The sequence below is a fragment of the Schistocerca americana genome, chromosome X (assembly GCF_021461395.2).
Source record: "Schistocerca americana isolate TAMUIC-IGC-003095 chromosome X, iqSchAmer2.1, whole genome shotgun sequence".
Taxonomy (NCBI): domain Eukaryota; kingdom Metazoa; phylum Arthropoda; class Insecta; order Orthoptera; family Acrididae; genus Schistocerca; species Schistocerca americana.
The window spans coordinates 346,911,649-346,918,579 of record NC_060130.1 but is presented as its reverse complement, the minus strand read 5'-3'; the positions used below and the strand labels follow the sequence as shown (position 1 = coordinate 346,918,579).

Sequence of the window (6,931 nt, the reverse complement as noted above, 5' to 3'; positions counted from 1 at the left end):
GGCGATGTAGAACTAGAGCATATGCCACAGAGCATTCTGGTAAAATTTCCAAAGATTAAAATTTAGTTCATACATCTATTGGTCCTGATTTAATTATCTCATTCTGTTTTGAGCACTCTGTTATGATGATTAGAGTCAGCTCCACAAATTTTTGTGGGCTGAGTAGACATCCTTCCTCTGTAACACCCTCATAGCAAGAAGCATGGAACTTCACATACATGTCAAATGCTATACTCATTTTCGTCCCACTCTAGTAGTAAATTGTCATATAGATACAATTCCAAATTCAAAGAGACCCAGTTATTAGTTAACTTGCAACTATCAAATGTAGTGGAATCATTTGCTATATTCCCTTTCTATCAGTCTGAAACGCAAGTATGATGAAACTGGGTGTCTCCAATTGAACAGATGTTTTAATAGCTTATGTCTGTATGATTGCTGTCAGCAGCACTGGGTATTGAAAAAGCTCCCATGAACAGAAATTTAATGGCTGATATACAACAGCATTCAGAACTTTTAAAAGCTTGAAACACTCCATGTCTGCTACATTGATGTGAGGCGTTTCCCATATTGTTGTATTCATGGTGATCTAGTTCTCCTCTTGGGTTCCTTGAAAGTATGGAGTTGTTGTCTGTTGCACTCTGTCCCAGAATAACTTCCTGTTATTATTAATTGCATGTCCTCAAAGTATTCCGCAAGCAGTTTTGCAGGTATTCATGCAATAAATCTCTTGTACTCTTCCATTGTCCTACCCACTGGCTTGTCTGCGAACCATCCTGCATTTTGTAAAACTCTCAAAGCTGAGAGCGAGACAGAGATGCCTGCATTATGTGTACACTCAGTCTCATTAAGTTCACATCTCCTGAAGTAGGAATGCTAAAGCATTGTGAGTAAGCTTTGACTCCAGTATGAGAGAACTATACTTTTTTTTTTCCTAAATACCCCATATAAATACATGAAACTCTTGCATGGGAGGGTTAAAGCATCTTGGTGCTGGATGACAACCCTAATTTCATGAGTCTTGTTAAATGTGGTTGGAGCATAAGGTTTATGTGAAAAGTATTCTTGGCATATAATTCACTCATCATATTTTACTGAGATCGTTATAGTGAGCGACCTCATTGCAGGTCTCAGGCCTACTGATGTAAGAAATTTGAAGTTCACCAATGTTATCACCGTGCAGTTCTGCCGTGAGGCGCTGCACTGTGGGTTGTGTACATTGGTTTTATAAATTGCACCCAGCCTGTCTTAGATGTAGTCACACAATAATGTTCTCACCACACAAATCAACAAGTTAATTGTTGTGGTCCACAATATGCAGCTGCAGACAGTCCAATGTCTGAACTGTCACTGGAAACTATATAGCATTTATGAGAGTCTCGGAAATCTTATACACCAATCCAACTGACGAGAAGAATCCATAAATTGTATGAATCAGTCTGTTGTTGAGATAGGAGCTTGTTGCAATGTTACACTTGACAGGGCTTGAACTGACGGGGAGTACATCCACAGTCTGATCAGATCTGTAAAATTTATTAGAACTCTTCTTCAAAACCTGCCCTTTTGTAAAACCCAGTAGTTGTCCTACTGAATTTTTGTTGTTAAAGTCATCTGTTGCATTCACCACCCTTATTTCAGACAAAAGTGTATTGATGTTTGCACATAGCTCTATCCCTTTTCCAGACTGTCTTAAAACTTCCTTTAAATTGTCAATTCCATATGCATGAGGTTCTATTTTGACAGTGTCTTTTCTACCATTAATTTCCAAATGCAGTTTATTATTAGCCTCTGTGATATTTTGGATACAGTTTTATGTCTTCAGCCCAGTTACTGCAACACACCAATCTCCAGTGCTTAAATCAATCTGTGGTAAGTAATTCGCATGTCATACTTATCATCGTTCTTTTAAATGTAGAGTATATGACATTGCATCTGACCTCACCTGGCGAATCGGTGCTTAATGCACCTCCTTATATATCCTTCTTTGTAAACATCAGGAGGAACCTGATGCACAGTTTACCACATAGGTAAGTATTGAAGTCTTGGTAGTGCTGAAAATTATAGAACACTTGTCTTCTGCTGGTGAATTATCGTTGTAACTCTTCCAAGGGTTGCATGTCACCAAATGAGTCAGAAGTGACATTATTTGTATTTTTTTAACATACGCCACCCAGTGGGTTCCAGGACCTACAGAAACATCTAAATTCACAATTCCACATTCACTGGATTTCCATGTAGTCTTCACTAATGTGTCCTGCATAAACACACACCACAGAATCATCAGATATGGAATCTTTTTCTAACAAAGTTAAACAAATCTGTATTTGTAAGCGCTCTGTCTGGTAGGATGGCTAAGCCACTTTTTTATTCTTGAATGGTTCCAGATACAGCCCTTTCCCAATAGCTGCTGCTTCCATCATGCAGTCATGTCTTCTTGGTCCTCTATTTGCTCCTGAGAGTAATGTGCATTTTTGACTGTCCTAGCAATATCTACAGCACCACCAGCCAGAGAACCAACTGCAGAGATACCTGTGAGGACTGGAATGAGGAAGGGAATAATTCAAACTGACGTCTTGAGTAATGGCAGAACTCTGGGTGCTGTAATCACTCCTCTACGCTTCAGAGCACTTATTTTAGCTGCATACATGGCTTCCAGGATACTGTTTTTTAAACACTCCTTCTCCCTCTTCTTCTTTGTCATCATTTTCTTCTTCTTCTTCTTTAGTGTATGATGTACTGTGTTCATAACTTACTTGAAATTATCCCCAAACCGAACTTAATTATACTGTGCATGGTATTTTTGAATGCAAATACTACAATATGCTGTCCTATGCCAAAATCTCTTCTTGCATGAACTGGCTTGGCTTTATCAGCTGAAATTCAGTGTGCAGTATGACATCCTGGGAGATCTTTACTTTCTGCATATTGAGTGTCATGTTCCAAACACACGTTGTCAAGCACATTAATCCCACTAACATTTTTGAAACTTTGTTTCAGGTCCACACTAGCTACATTCCAGAACGTGTCATTTGACCAGCAGTTTGTTGAGAATATCATCACTTCCTCTAACACGTCTCGTATCACACATGATATACTATTATGGGTTTGTTTATAAATAACTTTTCTGCAACCAGTCACAATATCCTTTTATTCATACTTTACATGACATGTTTCAGGAAATAATTCCTATTTTCATTTGTTTTTTCTTTGTACTATGCCATTTTTACGTAATGTTTTCGATGTGTGAAGATCTGCTTGCTTTTGTTTTCTTGTTAACTTAGATAAACAAGCAGTTACAAAGATGTTTTTTAGATTCAGGCATCTAAAAACATCTTTGTAACTGTTTGTTGATGTAAGTTATTCTCGATGTATACTGTGCACTGAAAGTTGTGTGTGATGTTTAACAGGTGTGAAACTCTTCACAAATGGGCCATAATAAAACTTAAGGTCAAAAAAACCAATCAAAAACTCACACAACGAAAATATTACGTAAAAATGGCATAGTACTAAGAGTCCTGCTCCAACATGCTGACCAAGTGTGCTACAGGATCCCACATGCTAGGAGTCACTGTCACTTGTGCAGGTCCCAACATGCTGCAGGCCGCTTCTGGTCCAGACACACCAGAGGTTGTCACCACTTGTGCAGGTCCAGACATGCTGGAGATCATAAGCAAAGAAGAAGAAGAGCCATTAAATACATTAGTAATAGTATTAATAATAATACCCAATACAACAAATATACAAAAGAAAACAGGAAAAAAAAATTGAAAAATACATCCAACTGGCTGAGGAAGTCAAGGACATCTGGCATCAGGATAAAGTTGACATTATACCAATTATACTATCAACTACAGGAGTCATACCACACAATATCCTCCAGTACATCAATGCAATACAGCTACATCCAAACTTATATATACAACTACAGAAATCAGTAATTATTGATACATGTTCAATCACCCGAAAGTTCCTAAATGCAATATACCATATACCGTACAGTTAAAAGGAAGTCACGCTTGATCAAGGTCCGCGTCACTTTCCATTTTTGACCACACATAACGTCTGAGAAAAGAAAACGTCTGAACCCTATGCCCGCCCACAGTGGTAACGACACTGCTAGCCAACTGGAAAATGATTTAAATCCAAACAGAGGTGTTTTGCAGGATATGATTCCTGCAACCACCCTAGAAGGAAAACAAAGACAGAGGATGAGATGGTCAGATGAAGTTAATCGACACCTCATGTTCTGTTATTACCAAGCAACAAACCTAGGAACCAACACAACTGGATACAGATCACAAGTATACACAACATTTATTACCAGATACCCGGATCAGATCCGTGTAATAATAAAAAATAACAGGATACCCCAGTCAGAATTAGAAAACATCAAACAACAAGTACAACAAATACTGGAACAAAATAATGTGCAATCAGAAGAAGAAGAAAATACAGTAATGGACTCAAACATCCCAGAGCAAACAAGCAAAGAACAACACGCATCAATTAAACAGTCAGAGGAAAACGAAATCTTAAGACAGCCACCAGAACAAGCACAAATAGAACACGAAGAGACACACGTGTTAGATATAGAAGAGAAATTTCAGCTGACATATATAGAATACAAAGACACAAATACAGACATCAGACCATTCTTGCATAGACCGCCAAATAACCCACAAGTCGAAACAACAATAAAAACTATCAACACAATCATACACAACAAAATAAATGAAAATACAACTATGGAAGAGTTACAACTACTGGTTTATATAGGAGCACTCACTACGCTAAATATACACACTAGGCAGAGATCAGAACAAACCAACACACAGAAGAAACCCACAAAACCAGCATGGCAACACAGGCTACAGATCAGAATAGAAAAACTGAGAAAAGACATCGGACAGCTAACACAATTTATAAGAAATGAAATATCAGACAAAAAATGAAAAAGGTTAGGTAAAATCTCACAACAAGAAGCAATAGAGCAATTAGATGAAAAGAAGCAGAAATTACAAGCATTGGCCAAACGACTTAGAAGATACAAAAAAAGTGAAAATAGAAGGAAACAAAACCAAACATTCAACACAAACCAAAAGAGATTTTACCAAACAATAGATAACACACACATTAAAATAGACAATCCACCAAACATAACAGACGTGGAACACTTCTGGAGCAACATATGGTCAAACCCGGTACAACATAACAGGCATGCACGGTGGATACAAGCAGAAACAGACACATACAAGATGATACCACAAATGCCTGAAGTGATAATTTTGCAACATGAAGTCACCCGAGCAATTAATTCTACACACAATTGGAAAGCCCCTGGAAATGATAAAATAGCAAATTACTGGTTAAAGAAGTTCACCTCAACACATTCACATCTAACTAAATTATTTAACAGTTACATTGCAGACCCATACACATTCCCTCATACACTTGCACATGGAATAACCTATCTGAAACCTAAACATCAAGCAGACACAGCAAACCCAGCTAAATATCGCCCCATAACATGCCTACCAACAATCTACAAAATATTAACTTCAGTCATTACACAGAAAGTAATGACACATACAACACAGAACAAAATTATAAATGAAGAACAAAAAGGCTGCTGCAAAGGAGCACGAGGATGTAAAGAGCAACTGATAATAGATACAGAGGTGACATATCAAGCTAAAACTAAACAAAGGTCGCTACACTACGCATACATTGATTACCAAAAAGCCTTTGATAGTGTACCCCACTCATGGTTACTACAGATATTGGAAATATACAAAGTAGATCCTAAATTGATACAGTTTCTAAACATAGTAATGAAAAACTGGAAAACCACACTTAATATTCAAACAAATTCAGATAACATCACATCACAGCCAATACAGATTAAGCGTGGAATATACCAAGGAGACTCATTAAGTCCTTTCTGGTTCTGTCTTGCTCTGAACCCACTATCCAACATGCTAAATAATACAAATTATGGATATAATATTTCTGGAACATACCCACACAAAATCACACATTTGCTATACATGGATGATCTAAAACTACTGGCAGCAACCAATAAACAACTCAACCGATTACTAAAGATAACAGAAGTATTCAGCAATGATATAAATATGGCTTTTGGAACAGACAAATGTAAGAAAAATAGCATAGTCAAGGGAAAACACACTAAACAAGAAGATTACATATTGACTAACCACAGTGACTCCATAGAAGCGATGGAAAAAACAGATGCCTATAAATATCTAGGATACAGACAAAAAATAGGAATAGATAATACAAATATTAAAGAAGAACTAAAAGAAAAATATAGACAAAGGCTAACAAAAATACTGAAAACAGAATTGACAGCAAGAAACAAGACAAAAGCTATAAATACTTATGCTATACCAATATTGACCTACTCATTTGGAGTAGTGAAATGGAGTAACACAGACCTAGAAGCACTCAATACACTTACACGATCACAATGCCACAAATATAGAATACATCACATACATTCAGCAACAGAAAGATTCACATTAAGCAGAAAGGAAGGAGGAAGGGGATTCATCGACATAAAAAACCTACATTATGGACAGGTAGACAATTTAAGAAAATTCTTTCTAGAACAAGCAGAAACTAGCAAAATACACAAAGCAATCACTCATTTAAATACATCGGCTACACCACTGCAATTTCATAACCACCTTTACAACCCTTTAGATCACGTAACATCAACAGATACGAAGAAAGTAAATTGGAAAAAGAAAACAACATGGCAAGCACCCGTATCATCTAGCACAGCCACACATCGATCAAGACGCATCCAACACATGGTTAAGAAAAGGCAATATATACAGTGAGACGGAAGGATTCATGATTGCAATACAGGATCAAACAATAAACACCAGATATTACAGCAAGCATA

General features: G+C 37.1%; 1 long non-coding RNA gene across 1 annotated transcript in view; it reads right to left on the bottom strand.

Annotated features, from left to right (window-relative positions):
• Positions 1-3,404: 3,404 nt before the first annotated feature.
• Positions 3,405-6,931, bottom strand: part of LOC124555687 — a 53,854-nt gene continuing 50,327 nt past the window's right edge. The window contains exon 4 of the long non-coding RNA XR_006968579.1: positions 3,405-3,657. This is a non-coding gene — a long non-coding RNA (uncharacterized LOC124555687). The remainder of the gene's footprint in view (positions 3,658-6,931) is intronic.